We start from the raw sequence: 19852 nt of genomic DNA on the forward strand, positions 1-19852 counted from the left end.
GCGCAGTAGTTCACACCTGTAATCCCAGCACTTTGGGAGGCCAAGGCGGGTGGATCACTTGAGGTCAGAAGTTTGAGACAGGCCTGGCCAACATGATGAAACCCCATCTCTACTAAAAATACAAAAATTACCCAGGCGTGGTGGTGGGCCCCTATAATCCCAGCTACTTGGGAGGCTGAGGCATGAGAATCACTTGAACCCGGGAGGCAGAGATTGCAGTAAGCCAAGATTGCGCCACTGTACTCCAGCCTGGACGATAGAGTGAGACTCAGTCTCAAAATTAATTAATTAATTAAACAAAGCTAATTGGTTACATATTTAACCACAGGTTCTAGTCTGGCTTGGGTTTGTAAGTAATAGAACAAAATACAAGACACATTCCAAGTTTAAAAACAAATAAACTTAATATGCATAGAAAGGAGATTATTACATGCAGGGAAAAGCTGGTAAAAAAAATCATGACAATCTTTCTTTCATTTTTGTACAAATCTCTATTATTTCTACTGGAATAGCCATCACCCTCCTGCCTCCCTCTAGTTATTCTAGTCTCCACACAGCAGTCAAAGGGATTTTTAATAAATGTTAATTAGAGATCACTCCTATAACTAAAACACTCCAATACTTCCATTGCATTTAGTGTAAAATCCAAACTTCTTCTTCTGGTGTACTTGATAGGCCCACCCTTCCCCTTCAACCCTTTCTTGCACCACTGTGCCCTTACCTCTCTACTGTAGCCACACAGGCCTTCTTTCTGCTCACACCATGCTAGTTTCTGCCTCTCAGCCTTTGCACATATCATACACTTCACCTGGGCCACTCTTCCCTCAGAGGAAAAGTGGAGTCCTTTCAGTGCAAACGTCACTTTCTCAGAGATCTTTTCCCTGATCACCCGATCCGAAGTAGCCCTCTTAGCCCTCCTATTTATTGCATTCCATTATCCTGTGTTTAAAATAATAACTGTCACCACCTGAATGTGTCATATTTGTTTGTGGTTTTTCATATGTGGTAGACTGTAAGCTCTCTGAGGGCACAGTCTGGCAGATGTATACACCCAGTAAGTACAGATGCTCGTTGACTTACAGTGGGGTTACGACCTGATAAACCCATTGTCAGTTGAAAATATTGTTAGTCAAAAATGCATTTAAAGGGAACAGTTCTACACTGCTGGTGGGAATGTAAACTAGTACAACCATTATAGAAAATGGTATGGCGATTCCTTAAAGAACTAAAAGTAGAACTACCATTTGATCCAGCAATAACATTACTGAGTACCCAGAGGAAAAGAAGTTATTATACAAAAAAGGTACTTACACATTCATGTTTATAGCAGCACAATTCACAATTGCAAAAATGTGGAACAAGCCCAAATGCCCATCAATCAACCAGTGAATAAAGAAACTGCTACATATATGTGATGGAGTACTACTCAGCCATTAAAGGAATGAATTAATGGTATTCACAGCAACCTCAATGGAATTGGAGACTATTATTCTAAGTAAAATAACCCAGGAATGAAAAACCAAACATCACATCTTCTCATTTATAAATGGCAACTAAGTTATGAGGATGTAAAGGTATAAGAATAATACAATGAACTTTGGAGACTCAGGGGGAAAGTGTGGGAGGGGCGTGAGGGATAAAAGACTACAAATTGGGTTCAGTGTGTACTGCTCAGGTGATGGGTGCCCCAAAATTCTACAAGTTCCCACTAAAGAACTTACTCTTGTAACCAAATATCACCTGTTCCCCCAAAACCTATAGATACAAAACATTTAAAAAATGCATTTAATATACATAACCTATCCAATGAATACCATAGCTTAGCCTTGACAATCTTAGACGTAAGCAGAACACTTACATTAGCCTAGAGTTGGGCAATATCATCTAACACAAAGCTTATTTCATAATAAAGTATTGACTATCTTAGGTAATTTATTGGATACAGTACACTGTAGCATATCAATTGTTAACCCTTATGATGGCACAGCTGACTGGGAGCTGTGGCTCACTGCTGTCTTGCATCATGAGAGAGTATCATCTTGCATATTGCTAGCCTGGGAAAAGATGAAAATTCAAAATTCAAAGTACAGTTTTTACTGCATGTGTAGTGCTTTTACACCGTCGTAAAGTTGAAAAACTATAAGGTGAATCATCATTCATTGGGGACCATCTGTATGTGCTAAGTAAATACACAATTGAGTGTCTTAGGTTTTCTAATCATTCAGAAGAGAGAGATATTATAAGTTCATGAGTCAGGGAATTCATCATGTCAGAGACGGGCATGAGCCGGGCTCAGAAGAAAGAGAAAGATTTGGATTGAGGGGTACCTAGGGGAAGCCATGGGTATGGTTGGGGTTTCAGAGGCAGGGTCATCATGGTGATTCTGCTTCTTAACTGACAGAAGGAGTGCCCATCTCTCTGTCCCTGGCAGATCACTGAGAGATCAGCTTTCCTTAAGGAAATAGGACCAAGAGCATGGAGCAAAATACCCAGATGACTTCATCAAAAGAAAACATGTTACTCTTGCATAGACCAAAATAAACTCCCCAGACTGAGGGGGTAGGGCCAAGGGACAGTTCTTGAGCTGAAGAGAAACTCCAGGACCTTCCAAGGCATTCTTTGAAAAATGCTCTTTGGATAAAACTACAACTTAAAAATAACTTCTGTTGGGTGTGGAGAGGAGAACAACTCAAATATTGGGGCCAGAAAACCAGAGAAAGGGCCAAATTTGGGCTAAGAAAATGCGAGATTCTCGAGATCTTTGAAAAGCAACCTCTTTTCTCATTTATTTACAATGAATAAAATTTCTTAAAAACAAATACAAGGAAATCAATAATTTGTAATTTTTAAAGTGTCAAACAAGTATACTAATCAATAAATAGATTATTTTCCAGTATGATGAGAGAAAATAATAAAGGTCTAGGATCCTAGATAAATAAATATGACACCAATGGAGAAAAAGATGGCATTTAGAGAAAGGCCAAGTGAGGTGGTTCTAACCCTTAAAGCAAGAGGTGTATGGCATTAAAATGTAGCAGAGATTGCACCAGCCTGAGAAGCAGGCTCTCCTGGAGGGAGAATCCAGCTCTACCACTCTTGGTATGTGATCTCAGGTAACTTACTTCACTTCTCTTACCCTCAGTTTCTTTATCTTTAAAATGGGAAAATTCATGTGTGTCTCTCAAGGATAGTTTGGAGATTAGATGAAGTACTGCAGAAAAACTACTTCATAGAGTACCTGAATGTTAGAAAGCTTTAAATAATCTTGGAATTCCACTTCTCTCATCACTTTTAGAGGGCTGGAGAAATTGGAGAGCTTCAGAATTTGACACCTTATGAAAGTTGAGAGTCCTTAACATATTTCCATTAGCAAATACTTGTTAACTTCTGTTTGTAAGACACAGTGACGGATAAAATGTAGCACAAGATTCTTGGTTTCCTTACTAAGGAGTGAACTAGTTATTGATTATCACAACAAGATGCAGAAAAAAAAAACCCACAGGAAAACTTAGGGAATTAAAGCAGTGAGCATTTATTTAGCTTACAAATCTGCAAGTTGGAAGTTTAGGCTGGGCTCAGCTGGGCAGTTCTTCTGGTTTAGGCTCATTTGTCTGGGAGTTGACTGATCATTCATTGGTCTATGGTGACCTCAATTGGCATGATTACCTGGTCAACATGGCTTTTGTTCTATGTGTTTCACCCTCCAGCAGATTGGCCAGGCCTGTTCTCATGGTAAAGGTACAGGAGTAAGAATAAGCAAGCCCAATTGTACAAGTGCTTTTCAAACCTTTGTGTCACATTTACTTAACATACTATTGGCCAAAGTAAGTCAAGTGGTTAAATGCAGAATCAGTATGAGGGGAATATATACTTGCATGTCAAAGGATATGGATGCAGGTAAGGATAAATAAATGGGGCCATTAATGCAATTAAGCTACTTCAGGGGAACTTGATAAATATATAGGTAATTTAATTTTATATAAACACATTGAACAAACATACATATGTAATTAAATAAGATGAAAGATAATAATTCATAATCACACAGCATTTACTGATTCTAAAGAACTTTCCCTCAAAACCTTTGATTTAATTACCCACAAATGACTAGAGAACAGGCATTACTGTTCCCATTTTACAGGTAATGAAAGTCACAAAGACACTAAGGAGTAAAGCCTGGACTTGAACTTCTGATAACAGGCTTCCCCTTTGCCTCACAGCCTCTTAGACCAAGAACCAAATGAGTAAAACAAAAGAGAAAGGACTGAACTTACCTCAGATGTAAATGCATGTACAGCAATGAGTTTCAACTTTTTTAAGGTACTAAACCCGCCCCCCCCACTTTTTTTGATAAATCTTATGTAGATTTCCCAATTATTTAAATGGATAAAAAGCTATTTTATATCCTAACTTTATTTTAGATTCAAATGCATAATATTTACCTATTATACAATCAATATGTAAGAACAATGAGGACATTCTGGGGAACTCAGGTGTTTGAAATCAAAGACTGATATCAAATGGGGACAGTGCAGTCTTGGGGTCCTGTGTGCTACTATAATTTGTTTAGCCTGCCCAGTAGAGTGGACTGCTGTTGTGGACCTAGTCCCTATTGTCTACTTTCCACACCTCTCCCCACCTCCAATTCTGATTATGTAGTTCTGGAGTTGTTGGTCCCACTCCCAGTTACAGAGGTGGGTCTGGGAGGCAGGGTTCAGGAGCACCAGGAAACAGAAGCTCTTTCTGTTGTCTTGAAGCTGGAAGAGCATCAGCCTGGAGTTGCTGGGGGCTATCTCAGCACTACATAAAGGAACAAGCCAACCCAGGGGAATGTGCTACCAAGAACGAGCAGGGGCTCAGGACTACACAGGACACCACTGAAGTGTCTGGATCTAGATGGAAATTAATCCAGTGCTACCCCTAGACTTTTCTGTTACACAAACCAGTAACATCTCTTTTGTCTTTTAGGCCAGTTTGATTTGGATTTCTATCTTTTGCAACCAAAACATATCTAATATATCCAGTATGAAGAAAATCTGACTCAAACAGATTAGTTGTAATAATAATATGGTTTTCAAAGCAGTTCATCTTGTAATGTCAGGAAATTCTTTAATAAAAAGATAGCAGAAGATTTATTCCAAGATTTATATATACTTCCACACAAAAGTGTGAGGTATATGTTAGACTCAAAGCATTAAAAATTGATATATAGCACAGTTGAAGGTATGTTTGTTTATTGCAGATTTTAAAGTGGTTTATATGTATTTAAAAATGAAATTTGAGAATATTTTTAGGATCCCTGAGATACCCTTTAGATCTTTTGGGTCTTCAGGATGTGGTTGAAAAAGTATTGATAAAACAAAACAGGAAGGGGTCTAAAAGAATATTCGAGGCCTCTGAAACATGTCTTTTATCACCAGAACAAAGCATGACATACACCGTGACTCTGGGACACATTATTGGGACCTAATTAGCATCCTCAGATGGGATCCATCAGATTATTCTCTCCTGGAAAAGAATGGAAAAGGAGGGGCTGAGAGAGAGAGAGAGAGAGGCTAACATCTTCTTCTTTCTTCTTCCTCCAACATCAGAGTTCTAAAAAGTTTTGAATATTTTTGCAAAAGTTAACTGGTGAGAGGTGTTCAGCATAATCCTAAGACTCTTCATTGTATTTAAGTTTTCTTTCTCTATAAATGGGAAAATTCATTAATGCTGATGATCATATGGGAAATTTTCTCCTTGTGCCAAATATTATTTCATGGTTCCTTAAAAGTATAAGGTAAAATAAATATAAAAGCATGGCAGTTTATACTGTTGACTCAGACTGTGAGTTCATGAAAGCAGCAGCAATCCTCACCTCTTTGGATAGTGTCTAATTCAATTAAGTAAAAATGGGAACTTCTTTTATAAAACCACTTACATACCTATGATGATGAAAATGGAAGTATAGGATTCCAGTCTTGTTCTGGTGACCTTTGGAAATCTCATATTCAAAGCCTTAAAGGTCTAATCTCCGGGGACTTCTGTTTTCTCGGGATAAGATGAATTAGAGGAAGCTGGGAGTGTTCAGTGGGTCCTTCCTGAACTGTCAGAAACACCAAGATACTAGAGATGGAAGAGATCTTAAATTTCCAGTCCAGCTGCCTCCCACTACAGGATCTTTGATCTCTTCTTTGCCTGAAAGCTTTTTTCATGGCTAAATTGAGTTGAAATCTGTTGTGAAGGAATATGAACCTGTCTCTCCTATTCTGTTGTGAAGGAATATGAACCTGATAGACAGCAGAGTTCAGTGGATCATGAGGCAGACCCTTGTAGGGTAACTCTGGTGGTCTTCCATGCACACAAGGAGAAGCAAGATCTGGACAGGATCCTGTGGTCAAGGAAGGATCAAGAGTTCTAGGAGACTTTGGTAGATGAGAGTGTTGGTAATACCGTTTTTCAGTTTACCTGATAACCACATAAAAACAGACAAAGAAGATATATAACAAAATTAAAAAAAAAATTAATGGCAAGTTACTTCCGTGAATCCCAAATACAGGCTGTGAGGATAAAGCAGCAGCTTCTCCAAGACTCACACAATGTTGAGTCTTGCATACAGATGGAAGGGAAGCAATGGGGTATCTGGTAGACCTGAGAACAGGAGAAACCCAAAACAGGAGCAGAAACTTACTGCAGAATGCATGAAACAATTTAAGAGTGGCAGCTAAAACTAGGAGGCATTTGGCATGAGCCATCAGCTGGGGAGCATAAGGGATCCGAGAAAAAGGTGGAGGACCTGCAGCAATCTAGCCCCTGTGAACTCCCCAAACTGACACCCTGGTCTCTCCCTTCCAGGACAGGGGTTCACACAGGGAAAAACTGCTGGGATAGAATAAAAATTGAGCAAGATACAGACAACAGAGATGAAGAAAAAGAAGTCCAGTTACAAGCAGAGGGGTAGGGAGGAAGAGTGAGAAAATCCCGGAAAGCAAGCCAGGTAAATTGTAAGAAAAAGAAAGAACTGGCTGGGTAGGGTGGCTCGTGCTTGTAATCCCAGCACTTTGGGAGGCTGAGGCAGAAGGATCACTTGAGGTCAGGCATTTGAGACCAGTCTGGCAAACATGGAGAAATCCCATCTCCATTAAAAAATACAAAAATTAGCTGGATGTGGTGGCACACACCTGTAGTTCCAGCTAATTTGGTGTCTGAGGCACAAGAATTACTTGAACCCATAAGGGAGAGGTTGCAGTGAACTGAGATCGTACCACTGCACTCTGGCCTAGGCAACAGAGAGAGACTCTGTCTCAAAAAAAAAAAAAGAAAAAAAAAAGAAAAGAAAAGAAAAGAAAAGAAAGAACTGGGGGAGGGGTTGAGGTAGAAATGTATGCCTGTAAATTAAGAGACATACAAGATATATACCAAAGAATAAACTATAGTGTCTAGGGTCACACCCTGGGTGATGAAATGAAGGGAAGTCCAACAAAGTTATTCCCACAAAAGTCAAGATTGTGGTAACTTTTGGTTGATGGCTATGATTTGATGGGGCCCATGGTGGGCTTTGGGATGGCTTGGGAAATTCTATTTCTTGACCTGGTGGTGCCTAAAATGGTGTATGTCAAATAACAACTCATTAAGCCAGAGAGTAGTGTTGTAAGGTTTTCTATATCTGTGTTTTATTTTACTCCCCAATAGTAATAAAAGGAGTGGAAGGTTAAGAGGACCTCAGATCCCAACTAATACTGAATACTAACACTAAAGCCAATGTAAGTCTAGCTAAAATCTATTGAACATGTACTATATGCAAGGTGCTATGCTAAGTCCTTTACCATGATAGTAATGTTCTCAGAGTCTAGAGTCAAGTGTCTTGCTTAGTTTCCTTTGCTACTGTGTGAATTTGGGCAAATAACTCATTCTCTTTGAGCCTCTGTATTCTCATCCCTGAAAGGGGGCAATGGTATGTCTCTCATAAGACTACTGGGGTGAGATTTACATGTGAATTCTTTAGCTCAGTGCCTGGGACATAGCGGATGCTTAGTAAATGGTAGCCACTGTTTTATCTACGTGAGTTGCTGTTACTACTCTCACATTATGAGTGAAAAAAATTAAGGGTCAGAAAGGCTAAGTCATGGAATTATTCAGTGCTAAACCCAGACTTTCAATCTTTCCCTATGCTTCTCCGACTCACTAACTTTTTTTCTGAAATAAAAATGGTGCAATGGCAAATGACAGTGGCCTGGCCTGGTTCCACAGCTCTGTTTTGAAGGTTATCTGGGATCTTGCTCCCTCACTTGCCCCAACACATGATGTTGCAATTTCACTCCAAGAAACAGACCTCAGTAGTGCTGTCCACTGAGTGTCTGCCTGGAACATTCTTGGAAGACAGAGAGCAGGCGGGAAGGATGCAGGCAGTGCAGCCTCTTCTGCAGAGGCATAAACAAGTCCTTGCTCCCAGAGGGGCCAGGAGCCCAGTGCAGCAGCTGGCTGGATGCGTCACACATATCGTGCTGAGAGAGAAAATAAGTGGCATTCCTCTGTGCTGAATTTTAAGTGTAAACAAGCAGATTCATGATAATTACTAAATATTAGAAATGTATTGTTCCTTCCCCACTCCCAAGACACTTCTAGGATCTCCAGCTGTGCTAATAACGCTAGGTGCACCACTTTCGGGGCCACAAGTATTGTTCCAAGACAAAGGCTCTTCATCTGCGTTTGTCCTTGTTTTCTATCAACACGTGAAACCTACTTCACTTATGTTTTATTGGGGTTTCCTGCTTTGTCTGCAAGCAAGGAGGAATAGAAGACATCATTTGAAATTAAGAAATTAGATAAGGTCTCAATTCTCTGATCCCCAACTCTCAAAGGGGAAAGTCATATTTACCTCATGAAAGGACTGGTGTGAAGATGACTGAAGGAATATATGCAAAGAGCCTTATGTAGAGGCTGGCACACGGTAATGAAGGTGCCTTCCTAGCTGCTAGGAAGGTAGGCTGGCATATCTTCAACAGAGAACTAAGATGGCAGACAAAGAACGTACATGCTTCTTTCCCCTGTGGTATTCGTGGTGGACATTATTAACCAATTACGATATTCTTTCCTACTTGGATTAATTTTCTATTGCTGCTACAACAAATTACTGCAAACTTGGTGGATTATAAGAACACAGCTTTATTATCTTACAGTTTTATAGGTCTGAAGTCTAACACAGGTTTCACTGGCCTAAAATCAAACAGGGTTGCCTTTCTAGAACTTCAAAAAATGATCTATTTTCCTTGCCTTTTTTTTTTAAAAAGCTTTCAGAAGCCTCTGATCCATGCACATTGCCCTGCATGTCTCAGAGCCAGCAACAACTTGCCACACCCTTCCCACACTTCTCGCTCTCTCTCTGACCACAGCCAGAAAGTGTTCTTTGCTTTTAAGAACTACTGTGATAAGATTGGGCCACTGGATAATCCAAGATTGCCTACCCATCTCCAGATCCCTAACTTGAACCACATCTGTAGGGTCACTTTTGCCATCTAGGGGTTAGGATATGGACATCTTTGGGGGCATTATTCTGCCTGCATTGCTCATTGCCTATAGGCAGCCTCTATTAGTGGATCAGAGTTTGACCAGAGTCACTAAATCCGTTTGGCCTGTGAAGTCAAAGCTATCCATGCTTTGGAGATTGATCAGGAAAGATACAAAACAAAGCCAGTCAGAGAAAAACCGGAAGCAAAAGAAAGCAATTACCATGTGCTGAACACATTTAAAAAAATCAAAGCAGCATTACTGAGATATTGTTGACATGTAACAAACTACATGTTCAAAGTGTACAATTTGATAAGCTTTGACTTATGTATACACCTATGCAACTATTATGACAAGTGTCATTATGAACATCCATCCCCACCAAGAGTCTGCTTGTTCTTTATAATCCCTCTGTCCACTCCATCCCATTTTCTTCTGTTCCCAGATAACCACTGATCTGCTATCAATATAGATCGGTTTCCATTTTGTAGAATTTCAAATAAATGAAGTCATACAATAAGTCCCCGTTTTTATCTTTTTTTTCAGTCAGTGTAATGATTTTCATATTCAGCCATATTGCTGTGCATATTGGTAGCTCATTGCTTTTTGTTGAGTAGCATTTCAATGTAAAACACAATTTTGTCTGTTTTTTTTCATCTGATGATGAAAATTTGGGTTTCTTCCAGGTTTGGGCTATTATAAATAAGTCTGCTACACACATTCATGCACAAGGTTTTTTGTTTGTTTGTTTGTTTTTGAGACAGAGTCTCACTCTGTCACCCAGGCTAAAGTGCAGTAGCGCAATCTGGGCTCACTGCAACCTCTATTTCCGGGGTTCACGCAATTCTGCCTCAGCCTCCCAAGTAGCTGGGACTACAGGCATGCCTCACTATGCCCAGCTAATTTTTGTATTATTATTATTTTTTTTTACTAGAGATGGGGTTTCATCATGTTGGCCAGGCTGGTCTCAAACTCCTGACGTCAGGTGATCCACCCACCTTGGCCTCCCAAAGTGCTGGGGTTACAGGCATGAGCCACTGTGCCTGGCCCATGCACAAGTCTTTGTATGGACCTATGCTTTCATTTCTTTCATGTAAATACCTAGGAGTGCAATGGCTAGGACATGTGGTATGCATATATTTAACTATTTAAGGAACTGCCAAACAGATTTTCCAATGTATTTGGGCCATATGACCAGCAGCGTATGAGAACTTCAGTTGCTTTCTGTCTTTGGCAATAATTACTGTGATCAGTCTTTTTAATTTCAGTCGTTCTAACGGGGGTAGTGTGGTATCTTATGTCTTATTTGCATTTACTTAATAATGATGTTGAACATTTTTGTAATGTGTTTATTTGTTATCCACATATCTTCTTTGGTAAAGTGTCATTTCAAACCTTTTATATATTTTTTACAAATGTAAAAGGTTTATTTTTTTGATTTTTTTTTTTATTACTGGGTTTGAGAGTTCTCTATGTATTTGAATACAATTCTTTGTCAGATATGTGATTTACAAATATTTTCTCCCATTCTGTAGCTTGTTTTTTCATTTGCTTAACTGAAATTCAAAGAGCAAAAGTCTTTAATTTTGATATAATACAATTAATCCATTTTTTCTTTCATAAATTGTGCTTCTAGTATTGCATCTAAAAAAATCTCTGCCTAATCTAGGGTCACAAAAATTTCCTTCTGTGTTTTCCCCTGGAAGTTTTATAGTTTTAGGTTTTTCGTTTAGGTCTATGACTAAATTTGAGTTAACTTTTGTATATGGTTCAAGAGATGAATGAAGTCTTTGTTTTTTTCCATACAGATACTCAAATGTTCCATTTTTAGCTCTTTGAGGAATTGTCATACTTCTTTCCACAGTGGTTGAACCAATTTACACTCACACCAAAAGTGTATCGGTATTTCTTTTTCTCCACAACCTCACCAGCATCTGTTATTTTTTGACTTTTTAATAATAGCCGTTCTGACTGGTGTGAGATGGCACCTCATTGTGGTTTTTATTTTCTAGTATAGGCATTTAGTGCTATAAATTTTCTCCTAAATACTGCTTTAGCAGCATCCCATAAATTCTGATATGACTTATTTTCATTTTCATTCACTTCAAAATACTTTCTTAATTCCTTTTGATATCCTCTTTAATCCAAGGATTATTAAGCAATGTTTTATATAGTCTTCAAATATTTGGAAGATTTTACAGATATGTTTGTGTTATTGATCTCTAATTCAATTGTTTCGGTTGGAAAACATATTGTATCATTGATATCCTTTTAAATGTATTAAGACTTGTTTTATGTCCCAGAACATGGTCTAACTTGGTAAATGTTTCATACAGCTAAGCACCTTAAACGCCTTTTTTATATTTAATCTTTATAGCGATGCTACTATTATTTCCACTTTAATAAAGAACAAGTAGGTGATACTGTCCTCCTTATTTTAGAATCAATCAACTTAAATAATGTATTCAGTGCCAGACAGCTATTAAATAGGAACACTAGAATATGCTCTCCTCTGACATGAAAGTCAAGCTATTAACCATTCTTTCATGATTACCCCACCCACATCCATTCCTTACAAACTGGGTAAGACCACTCATTCTAAAGAGGTTGATTTCGGAGGCTAATTTTTCTCTCCAAGTCTTGAAACCTATCTCTTAAATTGCTCCTTTCTAGTGTAAACACAATTGCATCACTGGCTGATACAGATGTAAAGGTGAGTTCTGTCTGATAGTTAGGAATGTGCAAAGCCCAACTGCTAATTCAAGTCAGAAACTTACTGCTGAGCCCTGTGGCTAAGGCTCAATTACCAGATCATTCTAATAACACCCAAGAACAAAAACTGGCATTAGGTGTTTTTGCCTCTTCCTAACAGAGGATGGCTGATTGTCCCTTAAAGCCCAAGGATGCTCAGAGCCTCTGGATTAGTAGGCTTTATATGTCTGTGGAATTTGCATAATAGCTTTTAAGTCAACCTCTTTTGAAATGGCTCTTTCCTTTCTCTTCTCTTGAATTTAATGGTCAGATATTAGAAGCACTATCTTATTGCTAGTATATGAAGTAGTAGTTCTTGTTCACTAGGACTGATGCAGATGGGCAGCCTCATGTTCAATTAAACAAAAGAGTTTTTGATCATCTGGCAACTTCAGTTATCTATGTTATCCAGACCCTTTCTTACTCCAGTTGCTCCAGTAATTTGAACAAGCTTGCTAAAGATCCTTCTGGCTGCATCTACCTTGCACAATGGGTTATTTGAATAAATGTCCTCCAGGAACATGTTCCTGTTACATACAAAGTCAATTTGGCTTCTACAGTTATTTGCAGGAGCTCACATTGTCAGTGATTGACTACTTCCTAATGCCACTTAGGCTAAAATCTCAAAGGGAGGGAATGTGCTGCTTGGGTGAGCACTTCTTTCTGAGTGCTATTTCTCCACAACTTGAAATGCTAAATGGCCAGCACCAAAGGAAAGAAAAGAATTCCTGGGGATGTACTTTAGCACCTAAATCTCTAAACTTTCACTGAAATAGACTGGTTTCTACATGCTTATTATTATCCTGGAGATTACTAAGGAGTTAATATTCACGGGAAAGCATATACAGCTACTACCAATTAATCTATGCCACACAACATCTGTTTGTTGAATTTCTTCTGAGAAATGATGCAACAGGTATAAAATGAAATTGTCTGTGCCAACTTTAAAGCAGGAACAAGCCTCCATTCAATATGACCAAAAAAATCCACTTATGTTTCTGGTTTCTACCAAATGGAAGCTACATGGTTGAAAAAAAAAATCATCTGTCCTGGAGATCCTACAAACTTTTGACAAGCCGTTAGCCAGGAATGGAAATTCAGTTTTGGTTTATGTGTCATTATTGATTGGCTGGCATTAGATTCTGGGAATTCCCTGTTGAGAAATGATTCCGAGGCCTTACCCTCCATCAGTGGGAAAAAGCATGGTGATTGATTAGTGATGTCTGCTATGAACACAGTAAGGAGGTATGTTGGCATTCCCAGAGTGCTAGACAGGAAGCCAGAGTACCAGAGTGCTGGGCACTGGGAATATTGCAGTGAACAAGACAGATTCAGCTGATGAACTCATAAATCTTAGAGTCAAAATGATTACTAGAGTTATTTCTTGGTTTGTTATCCTAAAATTTGTGGTTCTTGTTCTGCCCACCAATCGCTATGAATGGATTATTGTAAAATAGCAGCGGCAACGTCCGTTGGGACCAGTTCTCTAGCAGAAAATCCCATAAGTTTACTATGTAGACACCTTTCATGTCCATGTAGACAAAAGTGTCTACATAATAAGACTTGTATTTCAATCATTGTAATATTTTCTCTTCATGAGCACACTGGCCAAGAAAAACTTCATCTTGAACATTTCTCCATAGTCACAGGCAGTGGTAATCTTGGCCAGGGTCAACCCTTATTTACAAAGAATGGAAAGCAATGAACAAGAGAAAGCTAAGCATGGAGGTGTATGGGGTAAGGAGTTACTGTCTTTTTTAGGCCCCCATGAGAAGGCAATTCCTGAGACAAATTAATCATACCAGGACAATGTGTTTTCACCTTCTTGCTAACTGGCTTCCAACTGTTTCCAGATACTTCCCATTTTGGTTATGTAAGCCAGGCTCACTCAAATGCACAGACCTTCTCTATGTAGCTCAGCAGATGCCATCAACTTCTCTTCATTCTGATGGGATCAGGCTCTGCCTGCAAGGGCCTAGTAACTGCAGCTCTGCAATGCTGGCACCAAAGTCAAGGCGCAGAGCTGTCTGGAAAGGCCACCCTCTGTCCACAGATGATGCAATGGATCAGTGTCTTTCTTACCATGGTGACAGCAGTTGATGTGGAAATGGTTGTTCTCGCTTCTACACATTCCCATTATGCCTCACCCAGGCTTACCAAATGTTGAAATATTTGCCCGCTCAGCATTCATTTCTTCTACCTCTAGGAACTGCATCAAGATTATCTTTTGGGAAATCATTCTTGCTGAACTCCCAAACCAGTTGTTTTGGATAATATGTGTTTCACCTCAGCACCAAGCTAAGCATGTGATTTTTACCTGATCAAACCAAGTCACAGGAAGTTTTTAGGTCTAGACATGTTACCCATTCTGCATTCATGAGTGTCAGCTCTGGGATTCTGCTGAAGTGATTAGGAAAGGGATGGGATTTTGCTGGCTATAGTCAAGCTGATGCAATATAAGCCTGGAGCCATTGGTGTCTTATCTTTCCCACAAGCAGCGTTGAATATGCTAGAAAATACAGTTCAAAGAAAAAGCAGAGTTGAGGGGCTGACAGGAACACATTTACACTGATATGATTTGAGCATCTGGATTCAACCCTACCTGTACTTAACTATACTTTTAGATCTTTCAGTTATATGAAAGAATTTATGTCCTTTTTTTGCTGAGGGAAATTTTGAGTTAGATTTCTGTCACTTGCACCCCAAAAAGTTCTGATGAATGTACAGAAAAGTCCTGATGAAATGTTCTCCCTTCACAGAGATTTTCATAGGAATTGGGCAGAATTAGCTATAACTCTGAAAGTACCAGCTTTGAGCAACCAATACCTTTCTAGAAGTACTGTTAGGTATCAGTACATCAGCACATGACAATCAAGAGCTTAGCTGCTAAGCACTGTGCTATGTACCATGGTGGGGAACAGGACCCCAGCTAGGGTCTCTGTTCTCACTGAGTGTGCAGTCTAGCCAGGAACGCTGAATTAACATAGGTTAATACTTCAAGCAGAAGTTCTTACCTTCATGTCCACAGTACATTGGTGAGTCACAATATATTATGAGTTATACCACAAGGAATTTGTGACTCATGAAGCTAAAGTACCAATGTTGGCAGATGATTTAAAAAACAAACATGAATTAGAGTGAATTCAAGGTTATTGCAATAATAATGTCATATTCATTCACTTGGTTCTCTAGAATGTTTTTCTGAGTGGGAGAGAAAGAGTTGGTGTAACAGGTATGGCCTACGCACCCCTGTCTCCAGGAGGGTGTTGTTCCCAAGGATGTCATCTACCGTATGTGTTGGGGCAATGATAATAACATCAGCATGAAGCAGGAGGAGAAGCAACAGCAGGAGAATTGCCAATGTTTATTGTGCACTGATGAGGCAGTAGGTACTATGCTGAGTGCATTGCAAGGATTGTTTCATTTAACCTACATGAGAAACCACTATGTACTTATTCTCCTGTTTTGTAATTGAAAGAACAACTAGCTGCTGAACAGAGTGAGTCTGTCTCAAGCACTTCTGCAGTTCAGAGAAGGGAACAATCAGTATAGGCTAGAGTTATTGGGAAAGGTCCCAGGGAGGATGTGTGACTTAAGTAGAATGAATTAGAATCTGTACAAGCAGAAAAGCCAAGGAGGTCATTGCAGGCTTTGGTAGAAATCAGACAGGTGCAGTACCTAGGGTGCCAACCTCACCCTCTGGACACCTGGCGCTGGTACCAGGATGCTGCATTGGTGTTCAGCCATTGCATTGTCTTGCAGTCAGTGCTGCACACATCCCAGCCCTCCTCCAGGGCCTTGTGGAGCTGTTGCTTTTACTCTTGCCCCGGTGGCTGAGTAGCTCCTGAGTGATACTCTGGACCCTCTGAGGTTCTTTCTACCCTCCCTCGAGAAGAGAAGCTGCTTCCTAGGGGAGAAGCAAAGCAAACTATTTTTCCCTTGGCTGCCAGCTCCTAGGACTCTCCACTGTACTATCCCTCTGAAACCCAACTCCCGCTACAGACTTTTCCCATGCTTCTCCTTGGCTGACCCCAAAATCTAAATCAGCCTCTCCTGCATGCCAAAGCAATTAGGTTGATGCCAAGTAACTGAGGTTTTGCCATTGAAAGTAATGGTAAAAATCCCCACCTACTTATGTGCCAACCCTATAGCTGCCTTGTGTCCCACTCCCTCAGTTTCCTTCACTGAGCCAGCCAGCTTGTCTGGTTAGCCACAGGGCGGGCATCCTGAGACAAGACTTGATCTTACTGCTTCCCATGTCAAAAGCTTTAAATTTTAAAAAGAGCATTTAGTAAATGCTTAGTGTGTGGCCAGCCCTGTGCAAGCAGTTGCATGCGTTGCTTTATTGAATCTTCACCAGGAGTCTATAAAATGGGACTAGGATCATCTACCTTTTATGGATGAGGAGATTGGAGTTCAGAGATGTTAAGTAAATGATGATGTCATGTTGGAAGCAAGGGCAGCTGCATGGTGCCAGACAGCCCACATTCTTAAGCATGATGCTCCCCTCCCTCTCACACATCAGTTGTTGTCTTCAGGATAAAATCCCACAGCCTTGACCTGACAATCCAGGCCCTGCACCATCAAGCCTGATTTAGTTCTCTAGTCTCCTCTTTCCACTGTGCCTGACAACACATTTGAAGTGCTGGACCAGACAAGATGGCACACAGTTTCCCACTTCCGTGCTCTCACTTATGCCTGGTTCTCCACGGGAATGCCATCTCCATTTGCTGATCCACCCTTTAACATCTGCCTTTTCCAGGAGTATTTTCAATTCATTCTCTCACTTAATTGTTGCCAAAATTAAACTCTGTCTCTTCCACATATGTCCTTCATACTGCTATTTGCATACAGTTACTTTACAGTAAACCCCTAACAAGCAGGAAGTGGGTTTTACTTTTCATAAGTTTCACTTAGATTAGAGCCTTGCCCTCATGGGTAGGTTCTGTTTCTCCTCTGCCTGAAAGCAAAAGATCCTTCCCAGAACTTCCTTACACCTTCCTTCATCCAACGCTGAGTCTTGTTTATTCATTTGTTTGTCAAATAAAGTGGATGGGCTTAAGATAGAAGAGAACCATGGATACACCAGGCATATAGCAGTGAAAAAGGTAAACACTTTTTCTAATCTAAACTTTTCTCTCTGATATTCCCAAAAGTTCTATCTTATTTATGACCCCTGGCAACTGCTAGCTTCAAATCATGGTGAACATTTTCTTATGCAAACCCAAGGTCCATTGTCCTTGTGAGCTAAGAATCCTTAAAGCTAAAGTTTTGTAATGATATTGCATTTTAACAAAGATTTCATTTTCCAAAATGATATCATGAGATAGTTTCTGATATCAGAGAAGGGAGTAGCTTCAGGGGGAAAAGTGGGAGGTCTTTCCACCCCTGGAATTGTGCCATAGAGGGGAGTACCCACCCTGTTTGTGAGAAACTCTGGTTTTGTCCAGAGCACCCTACTCCCCCTTCGGTCTGTCTGAGCATGTAAGAAGATCATTTGAATATGATGGTGAGAATGGTCAGGGAACATCTTGACCAGCCTTCCCAGTTTACAAATGGAGAAAATGCCTTCAACTCCCAAAGAGGAGTCACTTTTCAAGCTGACAAGCACCAGCTAGCCCAAATCCCAGTATCTCCCTATATGTACCATCATGCCACTCTATCACTCAGTCTTTCTGGATGCCCCTGAAATGCCTCTGAAAAGTCAGAGAAAAGGATTGCCACATGAAAAGGGAAAGGAAAGCAGGACCATCCAGGGACTTTCCTGGGACTTACGACTTACGATCCTGTCAAAGTGACTTATGATGGACTTGACTCTGGTGTCCAGGAATTAGAATGAGAGAAGAAAAGGAAGGTGGGGAAGAAAAGTCTTGATGCAGGGCAGGCAAAGACAGTAAAGGTGGTATTGAGTGGAACAAGGGCCGAAGAATTTATCATCCACTCAAGAGACAGACAACAGACTAGGTAGAGCTGCAGCACAGTCCTGCAAAGAATAGAGGGCCCCATCAGGGCAGGCCCTTCCCACTGCACTGAGCCCCTTCTCTGGAAGGTATACCTTAGCTTAAAGACAAGGCCAAGTGGTATGGTTAGTCCAGGGCCACATAATAGGAGGAGGGGGCCTTCTGAGTCATGGAGAGCATAGAACCTTCTCTCTACATCCCTACATCTAGGGTGCAATAGTAAATGCTCAATCAATATTTATTGGGTGAATGAGTCCCTTGGAAAGGGTAATATGTTAACATATTATCTGCCGCTAATAGCTTTGTGCAAACTAATTTAAAATGAAAGCAAACCCTTCTTTTGTTCTTTGTATCTTATTAATGTAGCGCATGAGGAATCCCACTTCGTTTCCACAGTAATCTTGAGAAGAGTGCATTTGTGACCTTGGGTACATAATCTTTCTGTGCCTTGGTTTGCCCCTCTATAAAATGGAGCTCTATAAAATGGAACTACTAGTTCCTACCTCATAAAGTCTTTGTTGGAATTAAATGCCGTGATACGTGTAAAGCACTTAGGGTCCTCCCCTAGAGACGGTGCCTTCTGCATTATTGGGGCCTGCTTCTTCATTCCTAGAAGGCAGGCCAGTAAGTAGTGCCTTGGGATGCAGAGACCAAGCTGTGGCTGCTATCAACTCTCTTCTCTCTCGCAAGTCACCATCTGGTACTGTGACCCGGCTGTCAGACAGTCTCTCCACAGGACAAGACGTGGGCTGGTAGATGCTTCTGGCCTCACAAGCTAAGTCCAGAATTTTGCTTTAGAAGGCATTAGAGATCCTTTTCCTTGGTTGTTTACTTGTTCCCAAGCATGTGGAAAGCCCTCTAGAACTTTCAGACAGCGCTATCATAGAACTAGAGAACTGGCAAGGGAGAAGGTGGAAGGAAAATCAGAGAAGAGTGCAGGACGGGGACTGAGAGGGGTGCTGGCCACCCCTACCTTCTTGCCTTGATGTTTATTCTCTATGTTTTTATTTTCTAAAACTTTTTATTTTCATTTTACTTTTATATTTGAAGCCAGATACTTTCCCTTTTTAGCAACATTTAGATGTTATGCAACATTAATGAATACATTCGGGGCATTTTTTTTCTGGAGGCACTGGTATAAGCAATTAAGCTACCATATTGCATGGAAGGGGGAAGTGGAACAAAGTAAGGCTGGAAGGCTTTATAGGGACATGACCATGAAGGATTCTTAAGATCTGTCAAAAAGTTTATATTTATCATGAGGACAATGGAAAGTCATTGCAAGATCTAGTAACATGGCAAGAGCTGCTTTTTAAAATGATCACTCTGGTTAGAGTACAAGATGATGGAGTCGAGTCTTGGAGAAAAGACAGAAGCAAGGAAATTGTTTCAGACATTCAAACAAGAGAGAGTGATGGCTTGCAAGATCAAAAGGGAGATATAGTATGGAGGTACTAAATTGAGAGTCAATATAGAGTTGAGTGTTGCATCTACAGGAGGGGTTGAAAGAGCAGAGGGAGTGTATGGAGAGGACAGGCTCAAGAACAGAACCAAGAGGAACGTCAATCCTTAAGGGCCTGGCAGGAAACAGAACTGGTGAAGGAAATGAAAGAGTATCAGAAAACAGGTATACAAGGGGAGTGTGATATCACAGA

This window comes from Sapajus apella, unplaced genomic scaffold (genome assembly GCF_009761245.1).
Source record: "Sapajus apella isolate SASKATOON/1434 unplaced genomic scaffold, GSC_monkey_1.0 scaffold110, whole genome shotgun sequence".
In the NCBI taxonomy this organism is placed as follows: Eukaryota; Metazoa; Chordata; class Mammalia; order Primates; family Cebidae; genus Sapajus; species Sapajus apella.